Below are 25,213 nucleotides of genomic sequence, written 5' to 3'. Positions count from 1 at the left end.
CACCACAGCACCTGAGGTCTTCAATGAATGAATGAAGTGTTTTCCCTCAGAGCACCCAGGGAGGAAAGAAACTATGGCCATGGAAAGGCAGCATGCCCCAACAGCATAAGCATGCAGTCATAGAATGGCTTGGATTGGAAGGGACCTACCTACCTACAGGGTGACCTCCCCTCCCATCCCAAGCCCTGCTTTGAGCAAATCTCCTCCCTTCTTTGGCCAAGAGTGCTTTTCTTGATGGCTACTGAAAATTAATTCTCTTCCTCTCCTTGTGAGTGCTTTGGACCGTGCGTTAGGACCGCTGGACCCACGCCAGCAAGCAGAGATCTCTGAGAAGAGGGATGTTTCAAAGTTCTGGTAGATATTACGAAGCCTTTAGGGATATTTTAAAGCAGTTTTCAGATTTTGAGAAGGAAGAATGACTGCTTCCAGACTACTGAGGGCATGTTGATAGGAAATGATTGCTTTCGAAACCATGCGTGAAAACGTAACATAAACTGGTCCGAAAATTTTATTTGCACGAAAAATCAAGATAGCTGTGGAACGATACAGAATATCTGGCCTTTGTTCCCCTCTCTGGGACAAGCCTTAAACTTTAAACCTTAACTCTGTCCTGCCTTACCTTTGGGTGAAGCTGTCTCTGAACACTAGGGAACCTTGGGTTGCATGCTGATTTAATCTATCCCCGAACTAACACATGTACAAACCAAGTGGATCAAGGGAGGGATTTGTTTCATTTCGCTTTCAGCCATCTAGCAGTTATTCATCTTGCCCAAGTCACCTGGGCTTCCTCCAAGAGAAGGAATCCATCCAAAAGTGGGGGTCTGGGATAGGAGAGATGAGTAACCCTACGGCAGAATGAGCTCTGCCTGCAGTGGTAGTGGGGTTTCCATAGGTCAGAGCAACACTTAACTTTTAGACAGCAAGGCTTATTGAATTAATCCCACACCATCCTGAAAATCCCAAAGTTAGTCACCTTTAACCAGAACTCAGGGTTCCTGCTTTTATTTCTGACCCTAGCAACCGGACCTTGTTCCTGATTTCTGGGTTACAGCACTTTGGAGTAAAAGAGCTCACCTTGGTCATCTCTGCCATACAGCAAGGTCAGCTCCACGCAATTCCTGACAGACATTCAGGGCAGGGAAGGGTGGAGTAACACATATGCAAGGACTTTCCTTATCTTCTGCAAAGGGAAAATGTACAGTCTAACTTCTGGGAGAAAGTGGAGGCCACGAACAAGCCCATCCTTCTCCCACCCTTTGTCACCTTCATTGTTCAGCTGGAGACCCGCTCTCAGCCCAAGTTGTTGTGGTGTTGGTGAAAGGCTGTGGTTCCTCTCAACGGGAGCACGGAGCTGTGAGCACTTTGCCATCAGCATAAGGTGCTCCCATTTGCACACAGGCTGAAACCGCTCCGAAGTAGGTTACAATGGGATTGTCAATCTCATCACCGCAAGATGTTGCTGGTGCCAAGAGTTTTGCAAAAAGTATTTTAGCTAATGATTTTTGAAGGTTTTGCAAGGCATAATAAGGAACCTGCTTTAGAAGGGCAGTTGGACTGGGTGACCTCCAGAGGTCCCTTCCAACCCCTGCGATTCTGTGATTCCGTAGTATTCAAGAATTGCATTTTCAGGGTTTATACCAGTTTATAAGTAGAAGGTTTAACATAGAGGGATGATACTCCCACATATCTCTTCTGCATATGTCCTACACCATTTCCCCCCGAACTGCTGGTGCTTTACAGCTGTCAGAGGTGGGACATTGGTCCAAATGGACCTTGCGACCCATTTGGCTTGATGTCCTTCCCCATCCCTTCTCCATCCTTCCCAGTCAGATGATGTATTTGCTTCCTCCACCAGCTGTCCCTGGAGCATCTGGCCAAGCAGATGTCAAGAAAGTTCAGTAATCTGTGTGTGGGCAAAACCAGGTTCTCCTCCTCTGAGCAGGATGGAAAGTATCCTGTCTGTCTCTGCTCCACCCCTGCCCCAAAGTCAAGAGGACTTCTTGCAGCATTCCTGAGCCCAGTCCCTGCAGCTTATAGACATATATTTAGCATTTTAAACACTGTGTTTTGCCCTGGACTTTAAATTGTCCTTCTCCTCTCTGCTTCTGTCCTTTCCCATCAGTGACAGTCATAGTCTATTTGATACAGGCCAGGTTACTGAGCCATGACCGTGTAATTACGGTTGGAGCCACAGAGCTATTTTTATGCCCTGCCAGAGATTATTCACTTATCAGGAATGTATATTTAAGTGGCAGGCTCTGAACTGGCCGCTATAAATAGGCAAACCCAGCACCCTCTGTGTTTTCTTTCAAGTCTGTCATCTATCACGCCTTCAATTTCCGCAACCACATCAACGTCCGTGCAGGGCAGGATGTGTTGGAGTGGAGAGGAGCAGCTGGTGAACTCGCTTGGAAAGAAGAAGGAAGGGAAAGGGGATGTGTAATGCCACCTTTGCTCAAGTGTGACGGGAGCCAGGGACTGGAAGAAGGGCTGCATGGGTTGGCTTCCCTTCCATGGTGGTTATTGCATGACCCCAGCATCCCTGCTGCTCCAGGTGACAGCTTCTTCCCCTCTGCCATCAGCTGCCTGGGGGTGGCATGAGGACATTGGTGCTGGGATAAATGGGACAGGAGGTGACTGCGTCTTGCACAGGGCAACTCCCACAGGGCGTTAGTATTATAGAAAGTAATAGGGAGAAGGCAATAAAAATGCTTTCTAGCAGGATTCATAGAATTGCTGAACGACTTATGTTGGACCCTAGGATGACCTCACTGAGTTCCAACCTCTGCTGTGGGCTGGTTGTCCCCCACCAGCTCAGGTTGCCCAGGCCCCCCATCCATGGCCATGGACACCTCCACAGATAGGGCACACACAGCTTTCTGGGCAACCTGAGAAGATGTGAAGGAAGGGAGAGATTCCCAGGGAGCGGGAAATGGGAGCATGGGCAGCAGCCTTCCCCTCTCGGCCCAAATCAGCTTTCATAAATTAGAACTATAGGTGGTGGGTGCCCCATGGAAACATTCAAGGTCAGGTTGGATGGGGCTCTGATGGAGGCGTAGGTGTTCCTGTTCATTGCAGGGGAGTAGGACCGGACAGCCTTTAAGTGCCCCTTCCAACTCAAAGCATTCTATGGTTCTATAGAATGATGGAATAATTGGGTTGGAGGGAACCTTAAAGCCCACCCAGGTCCAATCCCTGCTCTGAGGGATGCCCAGGGCCCCATCCAGCCTGGCTTTGGGCATCTGCAGGGATGGGACACCCACGGTTTCTCTGGGCAGCCTGTAGCAGGGCATCACAGCTCTCTGAATGAAGAATTTCTTCTGAACATCTAACCAAATTTTCCCGTCTTTTAGTTTAAATCCATTCCCCCTTTTCCTATCACTATCAGACTGTGTTAAAAATCCGTCCCCCCCACTCCTAGTCTGCACACATATCTGGGATTGCCCCAGCCCAAGTACAACACCCTGCACTTGGTCTTGTTGAACCTCATGAGGTTCTTGTGGCCTCACTTTTCGAGCCTGTCCAGGTCCTTCTGGATGGTGTCCCTTCCTACCATGGTGTCAGCTGCAGCACCCAGCTTGGTGCCATCAGCAAACTGCTGAGGGTGCACTCGATCCCACTGTCTGTGTCATTGATAAAGATGGTGATGAGCACTGATCCTTGGGGGAAACCACCTGTAACCAGCCTCCAACTGGACATAGAGCTGTGGACCACAACCCTCTGGCTGTGACCATCCAGCCATCTCTTTATACACTGTGTAGTCCGGCTATCAAATCCATATTTCTTTAATTTAGAGATAAGGATGTGGTGCAGGACCGTGTCACAAGGCCTCACACAAGTCCAGGCTGATGACATCAATGGCCCTTCCTTTGTCCACTCATGCTGTCTGTCCATCATAGAAGGCCACCAGATTGGTTAAGCAGGAGGGAAAGGTTGTCCAGGTTTAATGCCAGCAGCCTACCTGGAGTGCTGGCTACTTCTTTTAAATACAGGTCTGGTGTCACCAAGGCTATTCACAGTCTCTCCAAGGAGTGGCCCTCCGGTACCAATATTTTCCACTAATTGAAGGCTGTCCTGTGGCTGTGTTGCACCTCCTGGGTCATTTCCCCTCGTTAGCAGCTGGCAGCACAGATACTTCACGCTGGCATTTCGAGTTGAGTGCTTCTGTAGGAAGTCTAACACCTTGAGATGGAAATCCCAGATATCTTTGTTCACTTCAGACAGGATCTGATTAGCAAGCTGTATGCATTTTTTGGCTCTTCTCCTGGTTCCTGAGTAAGGCAGGAATATGGTATGCATATGAAATAGCAATTATCTTCCAAGCTTCACAGTTTCTGGGGTGCACGCTGCTGTCTGTGACCCCAACGGAGGGTTTGGGCAGCAGTTGTATCTGGGGCAGACTCACTGCAGGAACAGGGATGTGGAAGTTGGCAGCATCCCTTTAGGAGAAACAAAAAAAAACCCCAAATCTAAACACTGGCAAGCAGCAGGGTGCATCTCACAGTTTGTTCAGCGCTCAGAGGCCTCCTCACAGGATATCACACGGGGAAAGAAAAGCTTTGCCACCTTGGATTCTCAGCCCGGGAGCAGCCATCCAGCCCGCTTCTCCAACCTGAGGATGTGCTGATAAAACGTCCTCCCTCCTGTCTTTGCTCAGCACATTGTGTCCCTCCTGACTCTTTCTCAGAATTTCTGGCTGCACATTCCTTGGACTCGCCGTGCAGTCCCCTTTGAGCACAGCTGATACTGCACAGTAACTGGTGTTCTTTCCCTCCCAGACCTCTCCAAGTGCCAGAGGAACTTGTGGCTTTATTCAGGCCACTGTGACTTTGTTAAAAGAATGGGCTGGCTGTATCATTCACCGAGCTGATAGTATTCCTGATAACGCATTTCTCAATGCTGGTAAAGAGCAATGGCACTGCGCGTTTCTACGCATCTCCCTGCAGCTTTGCACTTTGGCTCTGCCCAAGAGAGGGATCACTTGGGAGGTTTTGTTTGCATTTTCCCCACTTATTTTCCCCAGGGAAAGCAGTGAGCTCAAACACGGAGCCTCAGAGGTGTGAATTTGGGATCGGGATCGGTTGCTGTGGTGCAGACCTTTGTATGTCATGATGAAATTTCTGGCATCATGGGACAGGCAAATCCATTCCCTTTACCTCACTGCCCACTGCCCAAACTCCTCATCTCTTCCTCCCTATTACTCTGTGCTTTCAAATTCTGCACCCTGAGCACCTTCTGCCCGTGTTATCTCTATTATCCATCCCACATTTCTGTTTGGTTTTGGGGGCTTTGGGGTTTTTTCTGTTTTGAAAGGTCCTATCCAGACAGCAGTCCCAGGGCAGCTTGCTGCTTTCTGTCTCTGTTCTCATCAAGGCCTTTTGACCAATGCTTAGATGGGAAATATCCTTTTCTAATCTGGCAGTTTTATGGGACTTGCATTCATTCACCTTGGATTCTGCCCAAAACATCCCTTTCTGGAGATATTTCTAAGCTAAAACTGTTGTTCTGTGTTGCTTGGCTACTTTCCTATGCTTTTAGGTTACACACCCTGCCTCTCAGAAATGCCACTATCAGGCTTTTGTCACGACCTTTCTGCTGATGTCATGTTACGGATGGGGATTTCTGACACTTATCAGTCCCACATGCCTTTTTTTTCCTGGAAGGGTCTCTTGCGCCAATTTTTGCATCAAAAGGGATGTTTTCTTCACACTGCATTCCAAAGCAGATGCTGAAAAGGATGAACTTGTTGCTGCTTTTCTTGACCTTGAGATGCTGATGTGCAGATGGAGAATGAGGTTGCATCTAAATTTAAACAAGCTGGATCCAAATTCTTGTTTCTTGTCTGAGCCCATCGTCTTTGGTCTTCTTTGGTCAGTGGAAAGAAGCTGGCGCCCCAGGAATGGGCTTCAACCCCTACAAAGGCAGCTTTGTCAAACAAGAGGATGAGGTTGTCTGTAGGCTTATGGCTCTGCGCTACATCCATTAAAGTGAATAATTAAGATCTCATTCTGCATGCAGATTGAGAGTCAAAAATAGAGTCTCCGTGCAAGTGGGTTGCCTGAACACCTGCTGCAGTCAGTGGAGATCCCTTCAGGTCAGAACATGGGCACTAATTAGAGGCCTGAACATAAGCATTTATTCTCATCTGAGAGTCCTAGGAAGTCCTTCCCTGTTTGTGTAGGCGCTGCAAAAAGTCATCACCTCCTATTAATCCTGTGCCATGTCTCTCAACCCTATACAGATGTCTTGAATACACCCTTAAATCTCAAACAACGCTAGCCCTCTGCATGCAGGTCAATAAATCATCCTGTTAATAGAATCATAGCCCTGGGACACCTGATCCAGCTGTGCATGTCCCTGCTCATTGCAGGGGAGTTGGACTAGATGACCTTTAAAGGCCTCTTCCAACTCTAAGGATTCTAGGATTCTATAATATGTCGATGCTCATTGTCCAGACTGAGAGATCAGATATCCCACTCACCTGCAGGCACCCAATTAAGTGTCTCAATCTACATGTCAGTGTCATCCCTCGCTCAATGAGCAAACAGAAGAGTGAGATGACATTGATGTGTACACAGAGGCAAGCACAGGGGAGCAAGGAGAGAGACAGATCAGTGTTCTAGATCAGTATGTCTACTGTGAAAGATAGACAGAAGGGTCCTGGGCCACGTGGGCAGCCTTTGAGCTCTGAAGTGCTTGCAGGTTTGTATACATCCCCTTTCCAGTCTGTCCTTGGATGTGATTTTTGCGGCAGAGATGTGATTTTTAGTCACTGATGGCAATAGTTAACCAATTACAGTGAGTTCCTAGATCCACAGGGTACTCCCGAGGCCAGGGGAGGATCTCGGCTGCTGTGCCCTTCACAAATCTCCCTCTCTGCAGAGGTTGTGTGGACCTCTGAAGTGAAGTGTTACCACGAAGAGCAGCTGGTATCTGGCTAGCAGGCTGCCAGGCCTACAGGAACCACATCTGCATCTCAGCATGGCCACTGCTGGGGGAAATTCAAAGGGAGATGGCACAGCCAGGAGGGACCATGGGAATCCCGTTCTTGTGTGGTCTGAAATTTGCGTCCCCTCCCTTTGGCAAGGGAAATGTCACCCCATTTGACAGACGTTCCTGCTGTCATATGCTTCTCTGGGGAGCTTGCAGCATCTCAATGTGTTTTACAGAGCACGGAGCCTCTGATTTTATAATGGGATGATGTGAACAAGATTGTAGTTGGTCCTGTATCTCCCAGGAAGTCAAGGGAGTTCTCTTTCTGTCTAGAGGCTCTCTCCTCTTTTTCTCACCCAGAAAGCACTTCCTATAAAAGCAGACTGCTGGGAGCTGCCCTTCATTTTACCAGACACTCATTTATTAGAAGTCTAACTGGGGTTATACGTCTTGAGCACGTTCCAGGGGGTTCTGTGAGAAGAAAGGGTCCGGCTGATGACACAACAGCTACTATAGCTCTTTTCCCCCTGCTAAAAGAAAATAGTAGCTTTGCATGATTTTTCTCAAACTCACGACAGCTTCCTTGCAAACAAAGATTTTTCCTCTTGACAAATAGCAGCACGACCCACTGAGAAGGGGGGTGAGTAAGGAGGTAACATCCAAACTCTCTTTAACACATGATGCCTTTAACCAGCTCTGTCAAAACCTTTCCCCCCAAAACATCTATTCACTCACTTAAGAAAATAGCAAGGCCACGGGAATAATAAACCCTCTGTTGCCCAAATGCATTTATGTTGGCTCACTTAAGCCTGAGCACTGACATTGAGAGGAACATAGATTTTTTTTCTTTCTTCTGTTCCTAAAACACACAATCTTTTCCCATTGGAGTTCCAGGAAAGAGCCCCATTAGCACAAGACTAAGGTTTAGTTCAGGGGCCTCCAAGCAGTATAGAAATCTTGTTGGAAAGCACTTCCCTCCGGCAGAAATTGGCACCTACCAATGCAACAAGTCTTCTGCCTCCAGCTCCTCTCCACTGATGGAGGAGTCAGCAAAACTTGGGTCCGTCTTTGTCCGTGCCACTAACCTATTGTGAGGCTATGCCCCATTTTCCCTTCTTGTACCCTGCAGTTTCTCCCCCTTCTAGTGGTATTTCCTTTATTTCTGATAGAACTGGTGCTCGGCGACACAGCTGTGTGACTCCTAGAGCTTGGGAGCTTTTGCTGCCCGTGGACGTATGGAACCATCTGCTTTGTTTGACAGAAAGGGGCAAAGATTCATTAAATGTGTCATAATTGCTTGGAAAGACTGAGATGAAAACAAACATTTTTCAATAGCTGAAGGTTGTTTAGAAATGACTTTTAGGCTTATTGTCGTATGAGTGGAAAACTGAAACTTTCCTGCTTTCCTTTGAAAAATTGCTTGCATCAAAGGAGGAAAAGGGAAAAAAAATCCCTTTTTTTCATAAATCTTCTTCATTAATGTCACTAGACAGATGGAAATATTTCACAAAGAAGCAGAAGGCGATGTTATATGGAATCATCGTTAACTGTGTTTAGAGTTGAAAGATCAGACAAAGGTCTGGAATTTCTTCTTCTTAAAGCTCATGAGATCTCTAAATAGGAAGAGATATATGAAAGAATGAAAGCTCCCAAAAAGGCTGGGCCAAGTTTTGATTCATTTGCAGATGAGCCATGTCTCAATCAGGGGGAAAAAAAAGAAGAAAAAAAAAAGACATATTAATCTAACGGGAATATCATAAAAATGTCATGCCTAAGATGTGTCAACCAGCAAAAGTTGTTCTGGCAGTTCCAGTTCCAGCAGCACAAGCGTGTGCTGAAAGAACATTTTCAGTCCTCGGATTTATCATGTTTGCTGCAGACATCCAGTGTGACAGAGGACAGACGAGATGTTATTTTATTTCCCTAAAACAAAGCGCTCTTAAGAAAGCTGTGTTTATTTGACAACAGAAAAAGTACTCGGAGCGAGAAAATTTATTGCTGAAGTCAGGAAATAAACGCGTGGTCAAAAAAACAATGGCTTCAATTTTGGGTCTCAGCACCCTGTTTTGAACTAAGAGTTGGGTTTGATGGGCGTGGGTTCTGACTGGTTTCTTCTGGTAACCAAACATCAGTTTTATTGCCGTGTTGTCTTGAACTGGACCTGAACCCGGACTGGATGCAACCATAGCCAACCCCAAAATCAGAGAAACAGCTGTCCATCTTCAAAAGACCTTCCTAATTCCAATTCAGATTTAGTATTCTCTTATTCCACGTGACCAGATTGTGAACTGACCTCTCATCCAACACGCCCCTGCATGCATTTGTATTGCAAGTGACAGATCAAGTTCAGGAGCAGATGTAACCGAGCTTAGCCTCTAACCTGTGAAATGACCAATAGGACAAGAAGGCATGGCCTCACGTTGCACTGGGGAGGGTTGGGTTGGGTATTAGGAAGAATTTCTTCTCAGGAGTGGTCACCCAGGGAGTGGTGGGGTCACCGTCCCTGGAGGTGTTCACAACTGTGGAGATGTGGCAGTGAGGGATGTGGTCAGTGGGCAATATGGACTGTGGGATGGTTGGACTAGATGGTCTTAGAGGTCTTTTCCAACCTTAATGATTCTATGAATCTATGATTTTACGACTGTCCAGGCTGTTATCTTGGTTATATCACAGTCCCAGAAGCTACATCTATATTAAGAAATAAAATAGATTAAGGCTTGTCTTTTGCTCCTAACACCAGGTTGCTTCACCATGATAACGTTTCTCAAGGCTAAACTCTTCTTCCTCTGAAGACGATGGCCTCACCCATCCTATGAGTTAGAAACCATTGTTCTGTCCTATTAGGGGTGCAGCCCAGGGGCCGCGTCGGTGCCATACACTCCATGTGCCAGGGGCTCAGAGAGTTTTGAACAACTCACTTTTCTGGGAAGAGGTAGCAGTAGGAAGGGCCAGGCATCCCAGCTAGGCAGGGAGTTTTCCCTGCAGGCAAAAAGCTTGGCAGCCGTTTCACAGAAGGTGGCAGGTCTGCAAATGAATTCACCCCAGCGCGACTCTATCAAAGTCAAAGCAAAATCACCCCTCCGAGGTCAACTGAGTAACATCTGGGATGAATTTGGCTTACTGAAGCTGTCTGTATTAAAAATAAGCAAACAAACAAACGTGCCAATTAACCCCGCTCCCCTCAACAGAAGTACGTGTTGCAGGGTTAACTTTATGGGTTATTTTATTTAAGGCTAGAAAATCAGCTTCCTAGCCCCAAGCAGAGGCTGGTTCTGCATTTAAGATCCAAGCCAGGAAGAAGACGATTGGCTTTGATTCCTCCTGATCCCTGTCCAGAAGAAGTTGAGTCTTAGTTTATTAAGATTTAAGGGTCCAGGCTTGACTGCTAGCCCGGACTCAGGAGTTTCCCTTAGAGATTCTTTATGTACACTCATTTTCACATATAGCTAATAAAGAGCCGTCCCCATATTTTATGGTGACTGCTTCTGATTTTCTGAACAGGAGAGAAAAACATCAGAGGCTGCCTGGAACATGCTAAAATAATTTAATCTAAATTACAGTTCATGGTTTTTTTTTTTTTGTTTGTTTTAGGTTTTACGGGATGATGATTAAGATATCACTTCCTTACCAAGATCCCCCACTCCCTTATCTTCATCTCCTCATTGGACGTTCAAGGTTTAAATATCTCTACTTTCTATCAGGCCTTCTTTCAATCAAGTGACTTCTCTGGGATTTGGAACTTAAGTCATTATCTCTGCCTATGAATGCACACACGAGTGGAGCAATTTGGCTACAAAATAACATGTTATTTCCAGTGTTACTTTCCCTACATCGTTATCTATCTTGATGAGAGAGTGCGATGTGACCACCTGTGTCAGTGTACCAGAAAAGTCTTCTTCCAAAAAGGATTCCCCCAAAACGTGCACACACATTCATGACATTGAAGAAATTCTACTTTATTGATGGGAGATATCTAGAATCAATAGTATTCTGATCAAAAAAGATCCTCCTCCAGGAGATGTGAAGCACCAGGGAGCTAAAATCAGCATCCAAATAGCGAGTGAGATGGTGATGGGCAGACAGTTGGACTTGATGATGCTGGAGGTCTTTTCCAACCTTAATGATTCTATGACTGGTCGACTATCTAAACTGAATACATGACAGTTTTTATTGGTTAAAATGCTGTTCGCTGAACTGTGATAGAAGGGGTAAAAGAGAAGTTTAATATATGAATAAAAAATAGAATGAGATAGCAGGATTTCCGCCCACGAACTCTAAAACAAAAAGAATCACAAATTATAATTTGGCTTGGATTATTTTAACATATCCCAGTCCACTGAATTCGAATGATATTAGATAAATTAGGGAGAATAAATCCAACTATGGTTATTAAGCATGATATTGCAGATGTAAATTTAGGAAGGAACTTAAATTTAGGATTGGAGTCGATGATCTCCAGAGGTCCCTTCCAACTCCTATGATTCTGTGATCTCTTGTGGTCTCAGCCTGTACTGTAGCCATATGCAAAGCAACTGCAGCACACTAAGAAAATCAGGCATTTTTCTGGCATCAGTTGTTTCCTATTAACAATTAGGCAAGGCTTGGAGGAAGAAGTCATGCTTTTTATTAAGCCAATGATGTATTCAAAAAAAAATCAGACCAGCTTTCAAGCACGAGTTCTTTTTCAGGTTTGAAATGAAAGCAACAATTGTCTCCGCTGCATGGAAGCTTGGGAACAATTGCTTGCAGTTGAGTTGATCAGGTCAGCCAGAGCATCGGAAAGTGCACATGGCTGGTACTTGTAACAAAGAGGGAGTGTTAGGAAGGTGAAATATATCTATAAAAAGATATGTTAGTTACGGAGGGGAAACATAAAAAACCTGTAAATCTATATTTGAATCCATTCCTTTCACACCATTTTTACTGGCTGGACAATCATTTTTAATAACAGGTTTTAAAATGTCTCCCTCCAACCCAGACTATTACTAAAACTTTTTGGAAAATCAAATTTCCATCCCAGGGGAAATGCCAACATTTCTACTTTTTGTTTTTCTTCCAAATTGGAACACAGAAGTGAAAATCTGAAACTTCTTGTGAAATGGCGTTTCCAAAAGAACTCTAGCTGGAAATACTGAAATATTTCTTGTCAATAACATTGACTTGGTGCATTTCAGCATTGTAGGATTATTCCTGTTTGATGGTCTGTGATTGTTTCATGTTGACAATGCTGAAGGTTTCACTTCAATACGGCAGAAATGCTTTACATCAAAATAGCAGCACGTTGGGAGATATTAAAGCCGCTACCAAACGTGATTTTAGAAGTCAAAACACAATCAAACAAAGCAGCAATGTCTACTACAGTGGGCTTTGTCTTATCAGATATATGCACTCGCAATCCTAAGGGAAAGGAGAGAATTGAAATGGGAAAATCAAAGTTGCAGTGACGCTTTTTTGGTATTTTTTTTTTTTTTTAGTTTGCAATTTTGTCAAGAATTTCACGGAAATTGAGCTACACCCACCAAATATTTGGTTTTCTTTGATGCTGCTTTGGCCAACAGAAGATGGTCCCATCCCAAATTTTCCGCCAGTCCTGCTCAGAACGTGCCTTGGCCCAGCACTGCAGGTAGGCACAGAGCCAGCTCTGAGAAACCTGCGGGCCGATGCTGGCCTCGCATGGACGTCCAACAGAGACCAAAGAAGGAAGCATGATTAGTATAAAACCCCTTGGTCAGCCAATTTGTGCTCAAATCCACCAAGTGGGCAGAGGCTGCTCTTCATGCTGTGGAGCAGAGCTGCGAGAGCGGCGTGGTGGATGTGTTTGGTTGGGTGGGAAGATGGCAGAGATGTCCCACGGCACACTGTGCAATAAGAAGCAACACAGCATCTTTGTGCACCATTCAAATACAAGGGTGAAGAGTAGTTCCCGGGTGTTGCTTGGAGTGGTGAAAGTTTAACCCTTAGCAGAGCTGTACCCTGCATGTTTGAGGTCTAAATCTAACTTTGTTTGTGTTGGAGAATAAGAACTTGCAAAACTTTTCCTAGTGCATTGTCCTGAGTAAGTTAATCAATGCATGGAATGGCAAAGAGACCACTTCCAACCCCAACGCTTGTTCTGATGATCACAGTTTGCTCAGACAGGTTTCCTGTGGCTTTCATGGTGTTTGGGAAGGGAGAAGAAGTGGGACAGAGGGTGGGACGCGCCATTTCTATGAGCTTTCTTCTTTTATTCCCATATGGAAAGAGGGATTTGGCTGCAGAGGTGAGAACTTTGTTCTCACACTCTGCAGGCTGCAGCTCTTCTGTCCCATGTCTTCACACATGGCTGAAGCCAAGCTGTCCTGAGGATAGGGAGGAGAGCAAGCTACAGCCCTCCAGTAGGGGTGAAACACTTATTCCAGGAGAACTATGGGAGTAATTCCACCAAAAAGACATCCAGATGGCCCTGTTTGCTGCTGACAGATCTTCAGGCGCGGTTGAAAACCAGAGTCCGTCTGTCTGCTCCATTCCTGGAGTCCCCGTGAGCCAACACCACGGAGCCGTTCCCAGCAGGTTCTGTGTTCCCATTAAACCACTTCACAGGGCTAGCAAGACCTGGTAAAGCCATCGTTGCACCCATTCAGCTGTCGTGGGGCAGAATTAGGTGCTTCTAGATGGTGATTGCTAATGATGCGGCCCTGCTTGCACTGTGAACCTGGCTGGTAGGCTTTGGGGGAGCAGCTCAGTAGGGCACTATGCCCTGAAGTTGGCTAGAGCCCCATGCAGCATGATCTGGAGATCAATACCGTCCAAGGCCCAAAGATGAGAAGAGGAGGAAGCATGAGGTGCCCCAAAACCTAGCCTCAGCCTCTGTCCCCAAGGAGGTTGCGTTCAATAACACCACGGATCCCCCCACAGGAGCCATGCGGCCTAGGCCTCCCCATTCCACGAAACCTCCCGGAGCCATGCCAAAAAACCAAGGCCTGCGTGGCACTGGGTTTACATTTCTTCAAGGGCCTAACACGTTTTCCTTCCCTCCCCCTGTCCCTGGGGAAATGGCTGTTTGGATCGTTACTGTCCTTAATTGTTGATGTATGAGAGCACATTGCAAAGGTTTGTTATTCTTGGACCAGGCGGGAGGTGGACCTTTCCAGCAATGTGTCAGGGCTTGGTGCATGGAGCTGTGCTGCTCGGAGTCCGTTGTCAGAAACAGAGCTATATTTCAGCTGGAGGCCATTTGGGATGCTAGGACAGGTTTTCTGGAGATGCCAGAGGGTGTTCACTTGTACCCCTCAACTAGGAATGGCTATTTTGCTGTTTCAAGGGTGGACACAGGCATCTACCTTTTGTGGGGAAGGGAAATTGTGATGTAGGTAACAACAGGTGCAAGCCGTCAGTCCTCCCTCCCACTATGTTCATTTCTCCCCAAATGAAGGTATAATAAGAAGCAAGATGAAAATGTGGCCCCTCTTCTTTCAGGGAGGTATTGTCTTCAGTGTCTCCTCTGTCCTTCAGCTGTTTGGGCCTATAGGCTGGTGCTGGCTTGGTGCATCCTTAGGACCAAACACAACTTTCTTTTCCTTCGTTCCTTCGTTCCTTCGTTCCTTCGTTCCTTCGTTCCTTCGTTCCTTCCTTCGTTCCTTCCTTCCTTCCTTCCTTAATTCATGTGTAGAGGAGCAGATTTCTTCTGTAGCTCCTTTTGATAAACAATATTCTGCTCCAAACAGAGATGTGGATGTGCATTTGTTGGCAACCCTGCCCACAACAGGGGGATTGGAGCTTGTTGATCTTTAAGCTCCTTTCCATCCTAAGCCATTATATGATTCTATGATATAGAACAACAGCAGGTTTCACATCCTTCTCTTTTACTATGTGTCTTGTAGGAAGGCAGCAGTGCGTTCCACTGATAACAACTTCAAAGACTGTCTGCATTGTTTTGAATATCCTAGATGACATCAAATCAAAGTGCTCTAAGACTGCTCTGACAGGGGCGCATAGGAGCATATATGTTTGTGCACATCTTCTATACCTGCAGTGGTAAATACACAAAGATAGCAGATAAAGGGTGTAAGGGGATGGATGGATGAATGAATAGACAAACGGATAGATGAGAATAAAAGAGAAAGGATGACAGAATCTGAGTGGGTATATAGCTAGATCAATGTCCTATTATTTAGTCTCCAGTTTACACTACGTTATAAATACTGTCTTTGTTTCACTGGATCTTGGAATGATGAGGAGAAGCTAATTCAGAATTTTCTGGAGGGTGGGAATGTTTGAAGCAAATATCCCCACTGGGAACATCATGGCTGTGTATAGAGAACAGCGTGGCAGGGTACTTTAAGGAGCTGAGCTACTTAAATAGCTCTTGGAGCCAGGTTCTCGGTTGCATCCCCATGATACAGCCTCTTCTCACAATGTCTGTCACTCCCTGGATGCACTATAGACATCTTAGCACTGCTGAAAACCAAGGTTTTGGTGATGATTAATAACTAACAGATTTTTTTCCACCAGGGGAAAAAAACAAAACAACTCACAACAATTAGGATGGGTTTCCAGCCTGTGGGCGTTTGCTGGGTCTGATGATCAGAAGTGTAAACAATACTAAAATAATGTCCCGCTGCCCCCCGGGGCTTTCTGGGGAACAGAGTGTCCAACTTGCTTCCATTTCAGGGCAGGGGAGAGGCAGTGCTGTTCCTTACGGTGAGGACAAACATGCATGGAAAATAACAAAGGGAACCATACTAAGGAAAAAAACTGTAGAGACAAAGGGAAGCGCAACTAGAGAATGGTCAGATCTAGGGCAAAAAGTGGCCTTTTGCTTCCAGCAGAATAAGTCTTGGATGAGTGAAAGGCAGCAGGATGCTCAGTAGCACTTTCCCCAGTCCTGTCCCAGCCACCATGACGGTGGTGCTCTGCAAAGGCTATAGAATCACAGAATCATAGAATCACCAAGGTTGGAAAAGACCTCCAAGATCATCCAGTCCAACCATTCACCTATCACCAATATTTGCCCACTAAACCATGTCCCTTAGTACAACATCTAAACGTTTCTTGAACACAACACAAGGTGGGATGGCTTGTCATTGGGAAGGGGCTGTCCTGCATCAACCCATGAATGTGGCACAAGAAGGTCTTCGAATCATAGAATCAGAGAATCTTTTGAGTTGGAAGGGACCTTTATAGGTCATCTCATTCAATTGCCGTGCACTGCCCTGTTTGCTATGTTCTTCCCAAATGGCATGTCCTTCTCTGAGGGTAGGTGGCCCTCAGAATCAGTTCAATGATTTGTTAATTGATCAATTAAGTAAAGAAATTACTTAAAGAAATTACTGTGTGTCTGCAGAGGGATGCTTGAGCGAAATGAACACAGCAGGTCCAGTGGGCCACCAAGCTCAGGAATGAGATATTGGTCGTGTAGACAGAGGAGAGAATAGGGACAATGTATAAATAAAGAATCTGAACAAATCCTGCAGTGAAAGCTCCTGACTTTGCTGTCCTGAAGTGGTAAAAGCTCACGTCTTCCCTCTGTCCCATCCATCTCTCCCTGTTTTTGGAAACTCAGTGCATACATTCCAGCTTGCACACACATAATAATATACTCTCTGTATCATGTCTTTATTCATCTACCTAACTGCATGTCGCCATTTTATTATTTGCTTGCATGGCAATTTTCAGTAGTGGTATTGCTCAGTGAATTTTAACTTGCTGAGCCCTAGCCCTCTTCCATCTGGAGTCAGATGCTCCAGAGCAGACCTCTCACTTCAGCAAAACATGTGTGGTAGGAAAACCTGGGAACTGCAGACACAGTGATGGTATTTAAACCAACACATCCTACAGAGTCATAGGTCCAGTTCTGCAGCACTGAATGGATGGTATGTGGTCTTCATGGCCATACCATATCTGTTTATGGGCAGTACTTTGGACTGGTTTTAATCAGATCCTGTGGCTTCCATGTCCAGTAGTCTGCTCTGGTAACACATTTGTGTCTTATGGGTACATCAAGGGAACAAGTCAGATGTTTGGCACTGAGTTTCATGTCATTCATGCCTGACCTGGGATTGATCCCAGTGATTTCCGGAGCCAAGTTTTCTGCTCTAGATGTCACAGTTTCCAGGCCCAACAGCAATGTCTCTATCAAGGAAGCTGCCCTCCATAGCAACATCCAATTACAGATAGGAATTATATTACAGATAGGAGAGGCAGGACTTACTCTACCTGGCCTTACCTATTTAGAGATCTTGTGTTTTAGAAATACCCCCTTTTCACTTAATGGCCCCAGAAAAATGGCTTGGACAAGCAATCCACCCTAACCCCAACCACAGCCCATAATGTAGGTCTTACCTTTCAAGTCAGATCCATGCTTGTTTACACAAAATAAGGAGCAAAACTGCATATTTCCAGGAACAAGAGCAATTTAACGGGATTTAATTTAGATAATCGTTTGGAAAAAAAAATGGGAAGATGAACTCGTCCATTGTATTCATTTCTGGGCTTTGGCAAACAACCAACCAAACAAGAACCTGAGTGTTGTTTGTTTAACCTCCTGGGTCTGTAATTTTTCATCCCCCGTGAAATTGCTAGTATTTCCAGCTTCCAGCTGGTCCAGGAATATCCAGGAGAGGAGAAGGGTTCTTTTGGGGGTGGGGGGTTTGTTGTTTGTTTTTTCTTTTTCCAGAATTTTGGCACATCTACTCCCAATGCTGGCCTGAGCTGAAAAGCGTTGAGGTACAATGAGTATTATGGAGCAAAAGAAGGTTACTCAAACTTTTTCAGACCTCAGATAGGGTTTACTGTTGGTTCATTTCATGTTATATGCAAGTTTGGCCAAGAGATTCCTCTTCTTTTGTAACAAAAATACTCAATTCTTATGGCCGTGTTCTCATCTGAAGGAGCTGGAGTGTTATTCTCAGCTTTGAGATTGTGTTCTCAGTCTAGAGGAATCCTTCCTGTTCTTGAAGGCCACTTCGTGGCTGAAGAGCTCATCAAGAATTAACAGAAAATTACTCATCTATACGGAGAGTGAAATGACTGTGAGCTAAAATACCAAAGGAATTAGGCAACAATTTTGGAATAACACAGGATACAATTTATATTGGAGCCCCAAACCGACACTTGGCTAAAGTTTGTCGAGAGAGGGAAAAGGAATAATTGGGAATGTACCCCACAAACAGGTGCAGCTATGATTTTGTTGGTGAGAAGTTTTCACAGCTGCTTTTAAAGTGTTTAGTGTCAACATGTCTGTGAGCAGATGCTCTTGTGAAATGGATGACTGGTCTGACCTAGCAGGGAACAGTGGTCTTCCCTGTATGATAGGCACTCAGAAAATGATCGATATGGGACCAAAAAGGTGATTTTTGTATAGATTTTTATCAAAAGGTTTACTTTTCATCCTTAAAAATCCCAACAAAATGGTAGATTCCAAAACGTGTGCTATTTTTTTTCAGTAAAATTCTAGACTTTAGGAACAAAAATGATTCTTTTTTCTCTTTTTTTTCCTCTTTTTTTTCCCCTGTATTCAGGGACAATTTTCATCTACCTCCTCTCCTTTCCCCTTCCTCACGTTCAGGTTGTGTCGTTACAGATAGCAATTTCCAACAAACCCAAGAGGCACCTAAAGCATCTGAATGTCCACAGCTTCGCCTCTCTGAAATCATTTTCTTGTTCTTCTTATTTTCTAGAAGTTTTTCTCATTCTGCATTTTATCTTCTCTGCTGTACCTGAAGTCTGTTGGACTCACCCATACCCTTTACGCCTTCTTCCATTCTCCAGAGGTGTCTGTGGTCCTCTCCTTGCTTCTATTTTCCCAACTGACCTATTAGCTGACTTAACCAAAGAAGCTGCCTTCAGTTAAAATGTAGTTTTTTCAAGTATGTTGTGTGTATTTTACCTATTGGCTTTCCATGAAATAAAAAGAATAAGAGCAGAACTTTGACCAAACCCTAAATTTTAAGGAAGAATTGCTGTTTTCACTGGGAAAAGAACGTTATTCTCCCTCCTTTTGATTCGGGGCTACACTGGTCTGCTGCTCTTTGCCAGCAATAAACCATTCCCAGTGATTAATTTATATTGTGCACTGACAAGCCTTAATATTCCCCTGCCTCCTGCTCCAAAGTTCCATTTTAATTGATAGCCAAGGCAGAACAGTCTTTGCTTGGTAATACAGGTAAGAAATAAATTGCTCTGGAGGAGGTGATGTTAGGTGATATGGTGGTTTCTTCCTTGTTAAAATCTGTGGATCTGCACACGCAAGGTTTATTCCACCTTTTTGGATAGTCAGCATAAGTATGCAGTGCTCACAAGCCTGTAGTTGCTCTTTGTCCCCTTGAATTTTCTTGAAACTGCTCATCTTCTGCTTTTTGCTGATAAATATCACGTAGCCTGACATGTTCTGGTCCCAGTGAGAAGCAACAACAGCAAAAAAGCAGAACCAGCTGTAGAAAATTAAATAGGGTGCAGCTTTCCCAGATTCCAGGAGATATTCCTATCAGATTTTCCTTGCTCTGAAGACAACACTCTACCTGTGATCTTCACCTTCCCATGTCAGGAAAGTTGGCACTGGGATCAAATTCCCGAAGTCAGGCTGACTCTTTGGGAAGAAATGGTCTCATGGACTCAGAAGTGTGCAAGCAATGGTGAAATCTGCATCCAGAACGAAGAACGAAGCCCAAACCACATTCCTCAGAGCTTTTCCTAATTCCCTTGTCCTAATTAGCAGTACAATAGTACATCCCTTGCGACATTCTCAAGGTGCAAAAGCCAGGCTCTAGAAGTTGCTCATCTAGGTGAACCGTAACTTCAGAACGAGATGGAGAGAGAAAATGAGCTACTGGATGGCTGTTGTTCATACACGCTTCCAGAATTCAGGGAAATCTGCCCCTCAGATGATTTGTGTCCACCATGTGCTGTCACATCTTCCCATGAAAATGACGTTTCGAAGCCCTTGGCAACCTGACACCGCCATGTAAGCGTAAGTGCAAAGGTCTCCTCTAATTTCTTGGAGACTTTGAGTCCGCCAGGATACGGAAGACAGGAAGGCTCTGTTAGAAGGAAATATTTCATCCTGTAAAAAGTGGAGGCCGTAAAGAAAACAAAATGCATTTACCTTATTAAATAAAAGTGTAATTAGCTGGAAGGAAACGTGAAAGGCGTTAAGAACAAAAAAAGAAACCCTTTTTCCTGAAGTGGGAAGACCACCAATAGTCACCAAAGGGGAGAGAATTTATGATGGTGTGGGGGAGAGTCTGTTTGGAGATACTTTAATGGTAATTTTTAGGAAGAATTTACAAGCATACTCTGCTACCGAGTGGAAAAATACATTGGCCACAAAGAAATTGCTGTTTGCCAAGCCTAATGATTCATTTCTGAGTCATAAATAATAGGTCCCTAATGACAAAGGGTATAAGAGTGGTCGTCTCTTGCCAACTATTTATTAGAAAATAGAGCTAAATCATTAGCTGGGAGCTCTCTTACCGGAAAGCTGAAACCACATTTCTCTATGAAAGGTCATAAGCTATTTCCACAAGAATTTAGACAAAACATTATTGCATTTTAAATCTTTCATCTTTAGCACCGAAAAAAAAGCAGGGAAAAAAAAATGTGATCGGTTCACCAGAGAACTCCAATTTGTCATGGGGCATCCCTTGAGACCCAAAAGGGTAAGTAAAGAACAGGGGGAGTTTGGAAACACCAACAGCAGTGTCTTTGAGGGAATGGAAATTAATTAGCTTCACCTCCTTTGGAGAACCTCCCCACCCCAGCCTGCAACCTACTGGCGTGCTGCTGCTTGGTAGGAAGGTACATTATCAGCAGACCATGGGGATCTCACACAGCCCATGACCTAGAGGCCAAGGAGGGCTGATTTTAACCCTTTGATGTCCATTCAGGTTGGATTTTAGGAAGAATTTTGTCTCAGAAAGAGTGGCAATGCATTGGCACAGGCTGCCCAGGGATTGGTGGAGTCACTGTCCCTGGAGATGTTCCAGAACCATGGAGATGTGGCACTGAGGGACATGGTCATTGAGCATGGTGGGGTGGGTTGGACTTGGGCTTGGGGATCTTAGAGGTCTTCTCCAGTCTTAACGATTCTGTGATTCTATGGTAAATTTGCATTCAAAAGTGAAGAGTAACCAAGATACGGAGGAACATGGGTTAAGCCACTAGTATTGCTGAAACAAGACGTTCACAATGACTTGTTCTGGAGAGAAGGCTGCCCAGAGAGATAAGCTGCTTGCTCACTGCTCTGAAGACAGTGCAGATCTGACGTCCTGCAGGTGACTGGAGGAAATCTGGGAGTCTGTGGCAGAGACAGGGAGAGCAGCTTGGAGGACTCATCTCGCCTCCCTTCCACCCCGCAAGTGCAACACATGGGCTCTGCCCATCCCAGCTCCTGAATGCTGTGTGCAAAATTTGACTAAAGGAAATGCATCTGAAGGGACGTCTCCATCTTCAGACTGATCACTCCCTAGAGCTAATCAGCAGCAGCATTTAATTGTTTCCCATACATCATATTTATTATCTATCTATGACCCAAAGGTATTCTTGGTTTCCACCATGAGACAAGAGGGAACAGTTTGCTACTCTGTGTCAGTGACACCATTTTAAGTTCAACAGGGTTCTGTCCATAGGTGAGAGAAATTTTAATTAAAATGTCGAATAAAATCAAGGTAACACCTGACTTGCCAAAACAGGAAAACGAATGCATAGTCAGCGTTGGCATGGTCTCACCACCCTTCAATTTGGGGAGGGGGTTTCTATAATCACAGTTGCTGGAATGTTGCAATTATGTGTGAAACAGAAGTCTAATTTGTAGAGAAAAATTCTTCAGCTGCCAGGTTGAGGAAGATTCATTAAAAATGTAAATCATAGACCTATAAACTAAGTACATATATATGTATTTCTAATTTTTAGAGTATCATAGAATCCTAGAATTATAGAGTCATTTAAAGGAGCCTTTAAAGGCCATCTGGTCCCACTCCTTGCGATGAACAGAGACACCCACAGCTCCATCAGTGCTCAGAGCCCATCCAGCCTGACCTCAATGTCTCTAGAGACAGGGCACACACCACCTCTCTGGGCAACCTGTGCCAGAGCCTCACCACCTTTAGCATAAAGAACTTTGTCCCTATATCCACTCTAAATCTCTCCTCTATTAGTTTTCAATGGTTTTCTATAGGAAGATGAGGGAAGGTTGGGAAAGGCCTCTAAGATCACCAAGCTCAACCCCAACCCATCCCACCATGCCCACTGACCATGTCCCCCAGTGCCACATCTCCATGGCTCTGGAACACCTCTGGGGACAGTGACTCCACCACCCCCTGAGCAGCTGTGCCAGTGCATCACCACTCTTTGGAGAAGAGGTTTTTTCTTAATATCCAACCTGAGCCTCCCCAGTGCAATGTGAGGCCATCACCTCTCATCCTACCGCTGTTTCCTAGGAGCAGAGGCCGACCCCCACCTCTCTCCAACCTCCTTTGAGGTCGTTGTAGAGAGCACAGAGAGCACCTTCCTTTCCTGAGCACATGTGCTCACACATGCATCCCAAACCTGCATGTTTCCACCTCGAGAGCAAAGTGCAAACTGCACGGAATGAAATGTAATTGCCATGTTCAAAAACCACAGGAAACCTTGTAAATCTTGGAGGAGCGTTTCTCCGTTGATGGAGCTGCTTTTTTTTCTGTTTAGCTCTGAATGTGCCGCATGAAGCTAAGAGATCTGCCAGAGGTTTATGATCATTCCCAAAGAAAAAAGCCAAGTGTGGCCCTGGTGTTGGGTGATGCTCAGCTTTCTCCTTTACAGAATAAATTGCTCTGCCCCTGCCTTGATAAGCGATCTTAATTCAGCCCGGCACCGCATCTGCCTTGTGTGATAAGCACAGCTGGAGCCAAATGCATTTGCCATGGCGTTTCACCGTATGGAGACACTAAACTCCCCGTGAACTCTGAGGTTTCAACCTTTAAAGAGCAAAAATCGTAGGGCCATAATTCACCGGGAAGGTAAAAAGTGGAAACTGGCGAGCATTACCGCGGGGCTTCTACAGAACATCTGGGCATGGAGCGCAGGAGGATGAGATGAATGCAGCACCCTGAAGACCCCAAGGGGACTTCCAGGTAGAATGACATTATCATAGACTACAATCATTCTACGATTGATTAGAATAATTCTATGATTCTAGTCTACGCTAACGTCACCCCAATAATCAATAAAAAACTTGGGGCTTACTGAGCCTTCCTCCCATCTGTTCTTGGCCATTGTGGGACATGGAGCGCTGTGTTGGGTGCTCCAGCTCCATGCACTCCTTGCTTATCTCTTACCTCAATGTTTGTCTATCCAAGTACTTGTACATTCCCAGTATTCCTATCTATGTTAATTCCTGATGTCTGTGCGTCTAACTATCCCTCCCCCTTTGCATGGCAGCAGGTGTTTCTGCTATTTTGATTCTTATCAAATCTTCATCTTTCTCCATTAAAACATTCGTTATCCCGAACCCTGCAGCAGGAGCAGGAAGAAACACACTCCAGAATTGACCCAGCAGAGAAATGTTGCTGTTAAGATGGGCATGTGGAATTCAGCTGTCACTGTTTCCCCAGTGGAAGGAATGATCTCAGAAGGAATTGGCTGAGTAAGAGTCAGCTCATCAGATCAAAATGGCTGTTCTTACCTCTGGACTCAAGTGGGAACCCCCAGTCCAACTGTTGTACTTAGGAACCTTTGAGATGCTGTGGGTGAATGAGCATCGGCCTTCCTCTGCTCCTCTGAAACACACAGCATCTTCCAGTCTGTGGTCATGGAAGGCAAATGATCAAACTCCAGCTGATATGAGTAGAATGCAAAACCATCTTCCATTTTTTTTTTCACAGCACAGTGTTGCCTTGTTCTTCCTTCAGACCCACAGGCAGAGTCAAAGGCCTTAATTTACACCAAAAAAACAAGGGTTTTATATGACTGTATTCCAGTCTCAAAATAGAAGCATTCTGATTTTCCAAGGTTTCCGTTGCCATTGCCTCACTGCAGTGAAAATGATCTTCCCAAGCTCAGCATCTTTAAGCCACTATCTCACATCTATTTGAAAGTTAAACACGATCCTTTGGGGTATCCTGCTTAGTAGCCCACATCGGAGAATTTCTGTCTGACACGTGTCAGGAACACAGAGCTGGAAGGAGAGAGAGCCTTGGCTCGTGCAGGGAACCATGTCATATCATCTCCTTCATAAGTACGTCATGTGCCAGAAAAGCACTTAAACACATGCTTCATTCCCACACACGTCAATGGGACACACTCATGTCCTTCCCTGACTCATGCTCTAGCTAGATATGTGCTTAACTGCTTTTCTGAACCGGGGCCATGGTTATCCTGGGAGCCCTGCTCCGTCAGAAGCCCGATCCCACATTAGGTAACAGCATAGGATAGCACCAAACAGCCACTGCCTCCCACAGAAACAAAACCGCTGCGCTGATGCTTGTGGCTTAGCAAAGCAGAGAGGCGGGAGGATAAACATCAACGTCAAAACAGATCAAAACTGATGTGCAATGGTTTTTGCTTTGCAAAGCGGAGGGTTGTGCCAAGACGGGAGGGGCTTTGTCCTGGACCTCAGCACAGCAGGAGGGTGGCTGTGGTTTCCCTGTATGGGGAACAGCATGGTCCCAGTTACTGAGTGGGAACTGTCATTCTTCCCTCCCCGTGCAGTTCTCAAATCCATTGTGGAGTGTGAAGAAGTACAGGTGGGAATGGTGGCAAGAGAACCACTGGTGCATAGTGTGAGCACCCCTCAGTCATAAAAGGGGATGAGCTGATGCATGGAGAAGACCAGATGCTCAGCGAGGTGCCACCAGGCTGGTCTTCGTTAGAACCAAGGAAACACCTTATCACAGGATCATAGAATCATAAAACCATTGAATGGTTTGAGTTGGAAGGGGTCTTCATCGGGTCCCATTCCCCTGCAATGAATGGGGGGACACCCACAGCTCCATCAGGTGAAGCACCTTCAGCCGTTTGGTCGCCCTTCAAAGATGTCATGCTGGAAAGCTGAGTTTTCCTTTCTCAGGTAGAAGTAACAGACGTGTTTCACAGACACTTCATTTTGAAAGAGAACCTGGTGAAAAGATCAGGCCATGCTGAAATGTCCCTTGTTACTGTTTTCTGACCAGAGTATTTCAGTCGTTCACTGCAAAATGGGATCCTTTAGATTGATTTTAGCTTTTCGTGTAGAAATGTTTTATTTTTGTGACACGAGATACCTATACCCACATTTAAAATAATCAACAAAAAGACAGAAATCAGAAGAAAATGCCTTATTTGAGACGCT

General features: G+C 45.2%; 1 long non-coding RNA gene across 2 annotated transcripts in view; it reads right to left on the bottom strand.

Moving 5' to 3' along the window:
• Positions 10,911-25,213, bottom strand: part of LOC110398649 — a 36,024-nt gene continuing 21,721 nt past the window's right edge. Inside the window, exon 4 of one of the 2 annotated variants that reach the window (XR_002438522.1) lies at positions 10,911-14,938. This is a non-coding gene — a long non-coding RNA (uncharacterized LOC110398649). Of the gene's footprint in view, positions 14,939-15,475; positions 19,950-25,213 lie in introns of those variants that run through there. The other variant, XR_002438521.1, reaches the window with a different exon arrangement.

Source organism: Numida meleagris, chromosome 4 (genome assembly GCF_002078875.1).
Source record: "Numida meleagris isolate 19003 breed g44 Domestic line chromosome 4, NumMel1.0, whole genome shotgun sequence".
Taxonomy (NCBI): Eukaryota; Metazoa; Chordata; class Aves; order Galliformes; family Numididae; genus Numida; species Numida meleagris.
This window is presented reverse-complemented; position numbering and strand designations above follow the sequence as displayed.